We start from the raw sequence: 13,623 nt of genomic DNA, 5'->3' as shown, positions 1-13,623 counted from the left end.
AATTTGAAATTAATCGACTATACAAAGCTTTTTTCCCTTTCTCAGTCATTTTTCCAATTCTTACATCTTGTAGAATATTTTTATAATCTTCATCCTTGGCCTGTCGCATATTTTGAAGCAGTTCAGCATATTTAAAATTTAGCCATATATTAACATTTCCAATGCTTCCAAGGGACTTCCTGGTATCTTCATGCGTGAGCATTTTAAACACTGGTTGTCCTTTTACTGGAGTCAACTGCAATAGATCTCCAAAAACAATAATGTGTTTTCCTCCAAATAACACATCATAGTCTGTTTTAAGAATTTCTTGCATTCTCAAATGCACAAAAGCAAGCATTAGATTTGAGACCATGCTTACTTCATCTATGATAAGAAGTTTCATTTTCTTCAAGACTCTTGAAACTTCAGAACACGCATCTCCAGATAGCTTGTTGTAATGCAATTTATTATCATGTTCAACTGGCAGCATCAATAAACGATGTAGAGTAATCCCTTTAATGTTATGTGCTGCCAGACCAGTTGGAGCAGTTACAACACAAGACAGTGGTGAATCAGTCCTTTTCTGCAGATAACTTGCAACGGCTTTAATTAGAAAACTTTTTCCTGTCCCCGCTTCTCCACTTACATACAGTCGGACAGGGTCAAATAATATACATGAGCACTCTTTTTTCTCATGTCTGAATCCATGTTCAATCTGCTCTGTGACTTCATCATATATCTTTTTCTGCTCAATGTTTAGTTGCTTTACCAAATCTTCTAAGTTAACTCCATCCTCTTGAGCTTGTTCCATAGCTCTTTCCACCTCATCCATGGCAGTGGCAGCTTCATTTTGGATAATTGGTCCTCCTAGTGGATCCTGGCTCAATGAAGTAGAGCTCTGACTATCTTGAGAACTGTTTCTAGCTATCTCTTCAGCAATTGTGGTTTCTTGCTCCATTTCTTCATTCAACATTTGCAGATAATTTAGAAAAATAGGACATTCTATGGTATCCTTAGTTGCATTAAAAGAGTCTTCATAACAGAGAAAATCTCCAAGTAGTTCCTCTTCTGTACGCCATGGCTTAAAGAGTTGCAAAAGAGCTAAATAGTAAAATTCTCTTTTGTCTAGAACTTCACAAATCAATTTTCGATGATTAATCAAATGGCCTTTTTTCTGCTTCACTAGACATCCTTCATAGCCAATGAGTGCATATTTTCCATTATTGATATCTTCTGTGATGTTCCTCTTATAACTGTAGTTTTGAAGAACTTCATACAAACATGTGTTCTCAAGGTGAGTACTTCTATTTGGATAGTATGTATCCAACATATTTGTCTTCAAAATATCTGTACTGTTTGGTTCTTTTTCCGCCAAATATTCAATTTCTTGTACAGATTTCAAAACTCGGTTTCGTGTTGCAGCAAGACCAAGACTCACCCAAATGATTGTTCTTGATTTGGCATAGAGACTTGCTGATGATAACCGATCAGAACATTCATATGCTCCAATTTCTCGATGCGACAACATCTTCAGACTGAAACTGTATAATTTCTTGCTTAGACTCTTTTCATGTGAAATGTCCTCCCACATTTCCTTCAGTTCTGTCTTTTCTTTTTTGGTGATGTAAGATGTCACATATCGAGCCACAGCAATAGAGTTGTCAGCAACGAACTGAATATCCATGTTAGCATTCCACATGGACAAAATCACTGGGTTGTAATCGTTGATGTACTTAGATTCTTCATTTCTTTTCAAATTATATGTGTTTTTGGGAGATTTTCTCGTCACAGTATGACGTAGAGATGACATCAAATTATTTACTCTTCCCTTAGAAATCACTGGTCGAGGAAATGCAAAACAACATTTCGTGTAGTACTTTTCCTTGTTTTTAAATTTTCGACGACAATACTTTCCACAACGATGAGATTGAAAACGTAAAACTTGTTGCCTTAAATTGTTTTCTTCAGTAGATTTTGGAACAGCACATGTTGAATACTCTTCAATGAAACTCATCACTGTTTCATCTGAATCTGATCCAAATTTGGGTGCATCTTTAATCCACAACAACATATGTATATGAGGAGCACCTCTCGCTTGATATTCCTTCCTCCAAAAAAAATCCAAAACCTCTCCAAGGGGAGGATTTTTTTTGTTGGTAATAAAAGACATCATAGCTTCAAATCTATGATTAAAATATCTGCAAACATTCACTGGATCTAAAGAACACAGTTCTCCTGGTGTTTTCAATTCTATATTTGGTATGTTTTCATTTGCCTCTCGTAGAAATTGAAGTAAATCGTCCCATGCATACTCAGCACAGCTAAGAGTGAGGAACCATGTAGGAGTTCCTAAGTTTCTTAGCATACATTTCAATTCTCCATGACGACGAAACCAATACTCGTTGGTTCCACGTTGACATGCCATGAGATTGATTAGCTGAGATTCCAAAATACTGTCTTGCAGATTAACTTTCTCCATAAAGTCCCTTGCACAAACATTTTGCAAATGAGGTCCACTTTTTAATATATGATTAACTGCATAAGAAAGCCCAGACAAATCACTTTTAAACAGTAGATGAAATAAATATGGAATGCATTGACGAAACCTTGGATCTTCTGCATATAATCTTAGAGTCCGGTATTCAGCTGCAGGAATTTGAACTGGTCGATCATCATATCGTCCACCACAACCTGTTGGAAATAATTGTGGAAAACAACGAGCTTCCAAACTTTCTTCCCATACACTAATGGGACTTCCTTTTGCTGCCTTCATTTGAAACAAGTCAATTGCATTTCCCATTACTTCTTTGGAATGCAAAGGATGAACAGTATAATGTTCATATATTTCTTCAGTTCTAGACACATCAACTTTTTCAATTTGACCAACTGAAGAATCACTATCTTCTTCTGTAGCTGTTTCCTCTACTCCAACACTTACATTTTTGTAGTACTCATTGTTTTTAACTAAATACAACGTTGCCTTCTTGACTTTTTTAACATCCACTAAATCTTGCCAAATTTTCTTACTCTTTGTTGGAACCCCATTAACTAGAATAACTAAAGGATCTTCTTCTACTCTTTCTACACCAATTGTATTAATATTTTTCTTTACATCTAGAGGCAAATAAACAACTCTTCCCTTTAATCCTCTCAGTAAATCTGATGGAGGCAATTTCCCTGTCTTAGGCTCCATGCGTACAATAGCCTGAAAAGGATGGACACATTGAATCAAAATAGATTCATAAGTATTTAGATCCATCAATTCAGAAGGAATATCTATCAACTGAAGATTATTATAAACTGCTCTTGCAGGCATTCTATTTTCATTTAATTTTTTCAAACAATAAGTGCAAATACGCTGATCCAAACTCAAATCAAAAGAATTCTCCACCAACAAATAACTTACAAAATCCTCCCATTCACTATTATTTTCCAATTCACTTTTTGCATATAAATCAACTAACCTAGTCTGAATTTTATAATGAGTCCGTCGACAACACACACAAGTTAAATTAGGCCTCTCACTTGATTTCACCTTAAACTTGATAATTTCCTCATCAAACTTTTCAATACTTGAAATTTGTCCATTATCTTCTGCATTACCATCCATTACTATATCTATTTCTACACTGTCCTCTTTGTTCCCAAAATAACAAAACTCAATTTCTTCACAAATAGTCTTCACATCCACTTCAGATCCATGCAAAAGAGCACTATTTAACTGTTTAAGCTTAAGTGCAGGACTTTTTGCATAATACAACTTCCTCACTAATTTCCTTACGTTATTATGATGCACTGCTAACATCCTAAAATGATGAAAAACACTCCGACAAACTTTTCTAGAAAGACATGCTAGTGAATGCCCTTGCAAACCTGTGCTTTCTCTCACTCTGCAAGGATCTAACTCTTGCAGGATCTTCATTTTTTGTTTGAGACTTTTTTTACTATATGTACGTAAGAAATTTCGAAGCAAATCAATTGATTCCTGTCGCACACTACAAATACTACTGCATTTCCATGTGTACACTGGACCCTTAGAACGTCTCCCTAAAACTTCATCAGCTAACACCTCTTCTGCATCTCTAGATACAAGTTTCTCTTTTTCCATCACACAACTATCTTTCACCTCATATGCACGACCACTGGTGTCAACTGCATGCACCAAATCATTTTCCTGAAAGTAACTCTCCTCATTAAAAAAAGGCTCAGAACTTGAACTATGCATCCATTCACCAGAAAATACTTCACAAAAATTACTCCGATTAATAATTCTTTTCCATCTACTGTTCGATTTGAAAACATCCATTGCCTTATTAAGTATCCTAATTCTATTGATTATTAAAATAAATAATTTTTTCTTAACTTCAAAAGCCTGATCAACAATCTTTTCTACACTTTTCTTTTTCTTGTAAAAAGCAGCTTTTAGTTTACTTTTCTTATCATTTTTTAGCAAATTTAAAACTACCCTATTGCGAAACATTCGCCTACGAATGTCCCTAAAAACATTTACCCTTCTATTGCTAACCATTCTCTTCTCTCCTGGTCCAATGGAAACATTTTTTGTGGGCTTCTCTTTCCTTTTTAGATTTGTTGACTTTTTCTGTATATTCACATTAGCAATTTCATTTTTTTTCCTACGACATATGTTGCGAAGAAAAGACTTAATTGGCTTACCAGAAGCTTTTCTGGTGTTTTTTGAAGTACTTGTTGAAGAGGATTCCATAAAGTCTGTTGTTGATGTTCTCCTTTTCCGTATGGTATTTTTGATATTTCTTTGCCTTGAAGGTATTTTTGCTTCCTTTTCAGAAGTTGATTTGAATCTGTTGTTCTGTTAAAAAAACACATGAAAGACCACTATTAGCAAACAACAAAGTAATGTTAAAAAGCAAACAATATAAACAATAAATTGCAACATATTTAAGTTTATACAATAGCAACTCATGGCTTTATTTTTAAAGGCCTTGCGCCACCAGTGCGTCACTTATTACCCATGTTTAAAGTGATGCATCAGCTGCACATGGCATTCATAAATAAGGGCCAAATACATATACCAATCAATTGCACCCAAAAATCGATTTTTCAATAACATGTAAGAAACACTGCGCAAAACCTAAGTACAACCACTCAATATCATCAAACAAAGTCAGGGTCTGATTTATAAAGGCCTTGCGCCACCAGTGCATCACTTATTACCCATGTTTAAAGTCAAGCATCAGCTGCACATGGCATTCATAAATAAGGGCCAAATACATATACCAATCAATTGCACCCAAAAATCGATTTTTCAATAACATGTAAGAAACACTGCGCAAAACCTAAGTACAACCACTCAATATCATCAAACAAAGTCAGGGTCTGATTTATAAAGGCCTTGCGCCACCAGTGCATAACTTATTACCCATGTTTAAAGTTTTGCATCGGCTGCACATGGCAATCATAAATAAGGGCCAAATACATATACCAATCAATTGCACCCAAAAATCGATTTTTGAATAACATGTAAGAAACACTGCGCAGAACCTATGTACAACCAATCAATATCATCAAACAAAGTCAGGGCCTTATTTATGAAAGCCTTGCGCCACCAGTGCGTCACTTATTACCCATGTTTAAAGTCATGCATCAGTTGCACATGGCAATCATAAATAAGGGCCAAATACATATACCAATCAATTGCACCCAAAAATCGATTTTTCAATAACATGTAAGAAACACGGCGCAGAACCTAAGTACAACCACTCAATATCATCAAACAAAGTCAGGGCCTTATTTATGAAAGCCTTGCGCCACCAGTGCGTCACTTATTACCCATGTTTAAAGTCATGCATCAGTTGCACATGGCAATCATAAATAAGGGCCAAATACATATACCAATCAATTGCACCCAAAAATCGATTTTTCAATAACATGTAAGAAACACGGCACAGAACCTAAGTACAACCACTCAATATCATCAAACAAAGTCAGGGCCTTATTTATGAAAGCCTTGCGCCACCAGTGCGTCACTTATTACCCATGTTTAAAGTCATGCATCAGCTGCACATGGCAATCATAAATAAGGGCCAAATAAAAATACCATTCATTTGCACCCAAAATCGATTTTTGAATAACATGTAAGAAACACTGCGCAGAACCTATGTACAACCAATCAATATCATCAAACAAAGTCAGGGCCTTATTTATGAAAGCCTTGCGCCACCAGTGCGTCACTTATTACCCATGTTTAAAGTCATGCATCAGCTGCACATGGCAATCATAAATAAGGGCCAAATACATATACCAAGCAATTGCACCCAAAAATCGATTTTTCAATAACATGTAAGAAACACTGCGCAGAACCTAAGTACAACCACTCAATATCATCAAACAAAGTCAGGGCCTTACTTATGAAAGCCTTGCGCCACCAGTGCGTCACTTATTACCCATGTTTAAAGTCATGCATCAGCTGCACATGGCAATCATAAATAAGGGCCAAATACATATACCAATCAATTGCACCCAAAAATCGATTTTTGAATAACATGTAAGAAACACTGCGCAGAACCTATGTACAACCAATCAATATCATCAAACAAAGTCAGGGCCTTATTTATGAAACCCTTGCGCCACCAGTGCGTCACTTATTACCCATGTTTAAAGTCATGCATCAGCTGCACATGGCAATCATAAATAAGGGCCAAATACATATACCAATCAATTGCACCCAAAAATTTATTTTTGAATAACATGTAAGAAACACTGCGCAGAACCTATGTACAACCAATCAATATCATCAAACAAAGTCAGGGCCTTATTTATGAAAGCCTTGCGCCACCAGTGCGTCACTTATTACCCATGTTTAAAGTCATGCATCAGCTGCACATGGCAATCATAAATAAGGGCCAAATAAAAATACCAATCAATTGCACCCAGAAATCGATTTTTGAATAACATGTAAGGAACACTGCACAGAACCTAAGTACAACACCTCAATATCATCAAACAAAGTCAGGGCCTTATTTATGAAAGCCTTGCGCCACCAGTGCATCACTTATTACCCATGTTTAAAGTCATGCATCAGCTGCACATGGCAATCATAAATAAGGGCCAAATAAAAATACCATTCATTTGCACCCAAAATCGATTTTTCAATAACATGTAAGAAACACTGCGCAGAACCTAAGTACAACCACTCAATATCATCAAACAAAGTCAGGGCCTTATTTATGAAAGCCTTGCGCCACCAGTGCGTCACTTATTACCCATGTTTAAAGTGATGCATCAGCTGCACATGGCATTCATAAATAAGGGCCAAATACATATACCAATCAATTGCACCCAAAAATCGATTTTTCAATAACATGTAAGAAACACTGCGCAAAACCTAAGTACAACCACTCAATATCATCAAACAAAGTCAGGGTCTGATTTATAAAGGCCTTGCGCCACCAGTGCATCACTTATTACCCATGTTTAAAGTCAAGCATCAGCTGCACATGGCATTCATAAATAAGGGCCAAATACATATACCAATCAATTGCACCCAAAAATCGATTTTTCAATAACATGTAAGAAACACTGCGCAAAACCTAAGTACAACCACTCAATATCATCAAACAAAGTCAGGGTCTGATTTATAAAGGCCTTGCGCCACCAGTGCATAACTTATTACCCATGTTTAAAGTTTTGCATCGGCTGCACATGGCAATCATAAATAAGGGCCAAATACATATACCAATCAATTGCACCCAAAAATCGATTTTTGAATAACATGTAAGAAACACTGCGCAGAACCTATGTACAACCAATCAATATCATCAAACAAAGTCAGGGCCTTATTTATGAAAGCCTTGCGCCACCAGTGCGTCACTTATTACCCATGTTTAAAGTCATGCATCAGTTGCACATGGCAATCATAAATAAGGGCCAAATACATATACCAATCAATTGCACCCAAAAATCGATTTTTCAATAACATGTAAGAAACACGGCGCAGAACCTAAGTACAACCACTCAATATCATCAAACAAAGTCAGGGCCTTATTTATGAAAGCCTTGCGCCACCAGTGCGTCACTTATTACCCATGTTTAAAGTCATGCATCAGTTGCACATGGCAATCATAAATAAGGGCCAAATACATTTACCAATCAATTGCACCCAAAAATCGATTTTTCAATAACATGTAAGAAACACGGCACAGAACCTAAGTACAACCACTCAATATCATCAAACAAAGTCAGGGCCTTATTTATGAAAGCCTTGCGCCACCAGTGCGTCACTTATTACCCATGTTTAAAGTCATGCATCAGCTGCACATGGCAATCATAAATAAGGGCCAAATAAAAATACCATTCATTTGCACCCAAAATCGATTTTTGAATAACATGTAAGAAACACTGCGCAGAACCTATGTACAACCAATCAATATCATCAAACAAAGTCAGGGCCTTATTTATGAAAGCCTTGCGCCACCAGTGCGTCACTTATTACCCATGTTTAAAGTCATGCATCAGCTGCACATGGCAATCATAAATAAGGGCCAAATACATATACCAATCAATTGCACCCAAAAATCGATTTTTCAATAACATGTAAGAAACACTGCGCAGAACCTAAGTACAACCACTCAATATCATCAAACAAAGTCAGGGCCTTACTTATGAAAGCCTTGCGCCACCAGTGCGTCACTTATTACCCATGTTTAAAGTCATGCATCAGCTGCACATGGCAATCATAAATAAGGGCCAAATACATATACCAATCAATTGCACCCAAAAATCGATTTTTGAATAACATGTAAGAAACACTGCGCAGAACCTATGTACAACCAATCAATATCATCAAACAAAGTCAGGGCCTTATTTATGAAAGCCTTGCGCCACCAGTGCGTCACTTATTACCCATGTTTAAAGTCATGCATCAGCTGCACATGGCAATCATAAATAAGGGCCAAATACATATACCAATCAATTGCACCCAAAAATTGATTTTTGAATAACATGTAAGAAACACTGCGCAGAACCTATGTACAACCAATCAATATCATCAAACAAAGTCAGGGCCTTATTTATGAAAGCCTTGCGCCACCAGTGCGTCACTTATTACCCATGTTTAAAGTCATGCATCAGCTGCACATGGCAATCATAAATAAGGGCCAAATAAAAATACCAATCAATTGCACCCAGAAATCGATTTTTGAATAACATGTAAGGAACACTGCACAGAACCTAAGTACAACCACTCAATATCATCAAACAAAGTCAGGGCCTTATTTATGAAAGCCTTGCGCCACCAGTGCATCACTTATTACCCATGTTTAAAGTCATGCATCAGCTGCACATGGCAATCATAAATAAGGGCCAAATAAAAATACCATTCATTTGCACCCAAAATCGATTTTTCAATAACATGTAAGAAACACTGCGCAGAACCTAAGTACAACCACTCAATATCATCAAACAAAGTCAGGGCCTTATTTATGAAAGCCTTGCGCCACCAGTGCGTCACTTATTACCCATGTTTAAAGTCATGCATCAGCTGCACATGGCAATCATAAATAAGGGCCAAATACATATACCAATCAATTGCACCCAAAAATCGATTTTTGAATAACATGTAAGAATCACTGCGCAGAACCTATGTACAACCAATCAATATCATCAAACAAAGTCAGGGCCTTATTTATGAAAGCCTTGCGCCACCAGTGCGTCACTTATTACCCATGTTTAAAGTCATGCATCAGCTGCACATGGCATTCATAAATAAGGGCCAAATACATATACCAATCAATTGCACCCAAAAATCGATTTTTGAATAACATGTAAGGAACACTGCACAGAACCTAAGTACAACCACTCAATATCATCAAACAAAGTCAGGGCCTCATTTATAAAGGCCTGGCGCCACCAGTGCATCACTTATTACCCATGTTTAAAGTGATGCATCAACTGCACATGGCAATCATAAAAAAGGCCAAATAAAAATACCATTCATTTGCACCCAAAATCGATTTTTAAATAACATGTAAGAAACACTGCGCAGGACTTATATACTAACATACAATTTCACTTCTAAAACAAAACTATCTGCTTCCAAATATTCTCCATAGAGCAAATAAATCTCTATCTAAATTAAATGAATCATTACTTACCTTTACAAATGCTTTTGGAGATTGAAAACAGTGTCAGACACACACACCAATTTTTCTTTAGCAGAGGAAAAGGTGTGCTCTCAATACACTGAAACCAAGACTGGCATAGAAAATCTCTATCTTTGTACACATATGCCTTAATTCAACCAATGAAAACTCTTCCCTCACTATTTTCAAACCAACACCCATCCCCCTCTCAAACCTTTCTATCTGTTACCATAGCAACTCCCTCCTAACTGAACTGTAAGGTTCAAAAGTTTATCTTACAATGTTGCAAATTAACTCAGCAAGGATGTTTGACCTGTCAATACAGCAGCCTATACAGGGTATTTTTGCTTTTGGTGACTTTTTTTAAACCATTCAAATTGCTTCTTTCACACAACATAACCATACACCCTAACTTTCAGTTTTCAACTATCTGAATCCACCAATCATTACTTGTGATTCAAGAGCACAGAAACTCCACAATTATTTTTTTGTGAACTCCTACTGTTCCAACTGCCATTTCATTCCCACACTTCATCTGACTGGACCAGAACCTTCTCACATCATGTACTCTGTTTGGATTATTGGACATAGCTACATCCACTGGGCTCAAAGGTATGCAGCTAGCAGAAATTTTCATAACCTTGATTTATCAAATGTGGAAATCAAGTGGATTGGCCACAGAGGATTAAAATGTCACCAATTGATACCATTGGTGAAAACCTTTTTGCATCTGCCAGAACCTGACCTTATAATTGTGCACTGTGGTGGAAACGATCTAGGCACATTAACTGGGGTAGGTCTGGAAATGCTATTAAAGGACACCTTTCATCAATTGATGATACTTTTTCCCCACACTGCCTTGGTATATTCCAATATATGCCAAAGACAGAAATGGAACTGGTCCAACCAATTTGGTCCACAATTTGAGAAAGCACGGAAACATGTAAATAAATCTGTTTCTGCTTACATGAGAGACTATGGAATGGGTTCATTATACAATAATAACTTGCGTTACAACATGCAAGACATCTACAGAAGAGATGGAGTGCACTTCTCAGATGAGGGGAATAGAATATTCCTCCTGAATTTAAGAATGTGTATTGGAACCTACTTGTAGGTACCTAAATCAACCACAGAACCCAAAAGCTCTTTTCAGAGCTACCCTAACTCTGATCATTCAAAGCGTTTATTTTTTTCTAACTTTTTTCACTATTTTTCACCAAAGTACGCTTTCGGGTACGCTTAAAGGTGCGCGCACCAGGCGCTACCCCCGCGAAAAATTAAAGAATTTTTTTTTTTTTTTTTTACGTTTATGAGCCTCCTAAGCCCCCCTCAGAAAACCTAGAGGGTCAAGAAGTCTCTACAGTTCCCCCTTCTATCCATTCCGAACATTGTTTACCCTCCATCTTGTGTCTCGATTGTTCCGAAACACAAAATGGAGGACTCCCGTAACGCTGCCAGTGCGCGTAAAGGAGCGCGCACCGCTAAGCGCTCGTTAAAAAAAGGTGGGAAAGCAATTTACAAAAAAACCACTGGAGACACTTTCATCAAATATAGAATAGGCCCTACTACATAGCAGTCCCTACCATTTGCCCAAATTTGGTGAAATTCCATTGAGACATTTAGGCTACAGGCCTGTCTAAATATCCTGAGGTAAATTACATGACAAAAACACACTTGTAATGTTAGAATTTACAACCAATTAAAAAGTATCTCTCATTTTCTACGATTATTTCCTGACGTTTGATTGGTTAAGTACAAGAATATATATAAAAGAAGAGAGGGAAACACAGCCATTTTGACTACTGCTTCCTGAACTACACTTGAAAACAAATTTCACTGACAACTTCAACTAATTTCTCTAAGGTAACTTCTAATTATGGAAGTATATTGTACACTTTAAGTTTATTTCTTAAAAAATATTCTGTTAGTGATATGCTATCCCTCTTTAATAGTTAGAGATAGAGATAGACTTCTCTGTAATAGTTATGGATTGAGTTAGGCTTCTCTGGTATACTAGCTCTACTAATATAGTTAATTTATATGCAATTTTCAGAAAGAAAATGGAAGGAGAAAATAAGGCAAATGATACTTCTATCAAAGTAAAGGTGGAAAAACCAGAAGATGAAAAAAAAGAAGTTGATTTCATGGATGACTCTTTGGATGAACAGTTTATAGAATGTTTGGAAGAAATTGAATCATGTACATATAATTATGAGGAAATTCCGGACAATATTATGTTAGAAATTTTATTAAATTATGAAAAAGAATCAGAGGAATAAATTTATCTTTAATAATTTCAATTGTTTCAGACAATATTCTTTTTTATATGTAATTCATAAAGTATTACCAAAAATGTTTAAAATATAAAGTGAGACTTATAGTATACTGTTCAACTATTTTTCTGTTACATAGTAAGTTTACTCATAGTTACTACCTTTCTCCCACTATATTATCTCATATGAATATTTTACACCTCATTTTCATAAGTGAGCAGGATAGACTACTCATGATCCCCTAGAAATTCTCAGGGAGTGCTTAAAAGATCTGTTTCTCCTTTCCAGACTATGTTATGAATTCCATATACCACAAAAAATACAATAACAACATGCAAGATGTCTACAAAGAAGATGGTGAACATTAAATTTAAGTCTCTTCATTAGTACCTACATGTAGGTACTTACATAAAATAAAAAAATTAAAAAAAAACAATTAATAAACATACAATTTTTTGAAGTGATTATTTTTCCATAGTACCCTCCTCGATACGCTCCCCGGTGCGCGCACCAGGCACTCCCCCCGCGAAAATCGAAAAAAAAAAAAAAAAATTTTGAGGCCCCGCGGGGCCCTTTAATGGCCCCCATATCAAACCTAGGGGGTCAGGGGGGGTCTACCCTGCCCCCTTATGGTCAATTCCACCCTTTGTTTTTGCCACCTCTTATGACTAGATTTTACCGATAGACAAGATGGCGGCCGCTCCGGACTGTTTAGAATGTTTACAGACAACTGAGAGCCAATCAGCTTTCTGCGCGCAAGTCGCGTGTCGCGCCTGGAGCGCACTCCGGTGCGCGCACCGGAGAGCGCCTATAGATATATATATTTTTTTGAACCTAAATTACTCAAAATCCACTGGAGCACATATCTTGAGACATAGCAAAGGCACATCGGGCTACCAGTCCCTACAATTTTGCCAAGTTTCGTGGAAATCCATTCAGCCGTTCGGGCTAAAAGTGAAATCGACCGCCCTATGGAAATTAACATGGGGAAAACGCGTTTTGGGACCCCCCTTTTATCTCGGCCCCCGCTTAACGTATCCCCCCCAAACTTTCAGGGAAGGACCAGAACCCCGCGAGGCCATTTTCAGGAAATTTTCAGGCAGATTCGTCAACCGGCGCCAAAGTTATTCCAAATAGAATTTTGAGATTTAACATTGAAAAAAATCCTAACTATAACTACCTACTGGCGACCGCCAGTAGGTAATATATATATATATATATATATGTGTGTGTGTATATATATATATATA

Source organism: Lissotriton vulgaris, chromosome 12, assembly GCF_964263255.1.
Source record: "Lissotriton vulgaris chromosome 12, aLisVul1.2, whole genome shotgun sequence".
Taxonomy (NCBI): domain Eukaryota; kingdom Metazoa; phylum Chordata; class Amphibia; order Caudata; family Salamandridae; genus Lissotriton; species Lissotriton vulgaris.
The sequence above is the reverse complement of the archived record's forward strand: the minus strand, read 5'-3'. Positions refer to the sequence as shown.